This window comes from Salvelinus sp. IW2-2015, unplaced genomic scaffold (assembly GCF_002910315.2).
Source record: "Salvelinus sp. IW2-2015 unplaced genomic scaffold, ASM291031v2 Un_scaffold2481, whole genome shotgun sequence".
NCBI lineage: Eukaryota > Metazoa > Chordata > Actinopteri > Salmoniformes > Salmonidae > Salvelinus > Salvelinus sp. IW2-2015.
Window position 1 is genome coordinate 107,674 of NW_019943799.1, and position 785 is coordinate 108,458.

Sequence of the window (785 nt, forward strand, 5' to 3'; positions counted from 1 at the left end):
CATTCCACACCAAAGCTCACAGCTAAGGTGGTGGGAGTAGATAACGATGGGATCCCCCCAACTCAACTTTTGTAAGTATTCCACCTACCCTGTGTGCCTTTTATATGATCACTTAGTAGGGCTAGTCTGTCTATGTCCTGCTCTCTCTCTCGTGTCTCTCTCTCCCTCCATTTATCTCCCTGTCTGTCTCTCTCCTTTGTTACCTTTATTTCTCTCGATCTTCTCTCTCTTTCTCCCTCTCTGTCTTCTTTCTCCCTCTCTGTCTCTTTCTCCCTCTCTGTCTCTTTCTCCCTCTCTGTCTCTTTCTCCCTCTCTGTCCTCTTTCTCCCTCTCCGTCTCCTCTCCCTCTCCGTCCTCCTTTCTCTCTCTCCCTCTTGTCCCTCTCTGCCTCTCTCCCTCTCCGTCTCCCTCTCCGTCTCCTTCTCCCCTCCGTCTCCTCTCCCTCTCCGTCTCCTCTCTCTCTCCCTCTGTCCCTCTCTGCCTCTCCTCCCTCTCCCGTCTCCATCTCTTTCTCCCCTCTCTGTCCTTTCTCCCTCTCCGTCTTCCTTCTCCCTCCCGTTTCTCCCTTCCTCCTCTCCCTCTTCCCTCTCTGCCTCCTCCCTCTCCGTCTCCATCTCCTTCTCCCCTCCTCCGTCTCCTTCTCTCTCTCCCTCTGTCCCTCTCGCCTCTCTCCCTCTCCGTCTCCCTCTCCATCTCCTTCTCCCCTCTCTGTCTCTTCTCTCTCTGCCTCTCTCCCTCTCTGTTCACCTCTCCATCTCCTTCTCCCTCTCCGTCTCCTTTCTCCG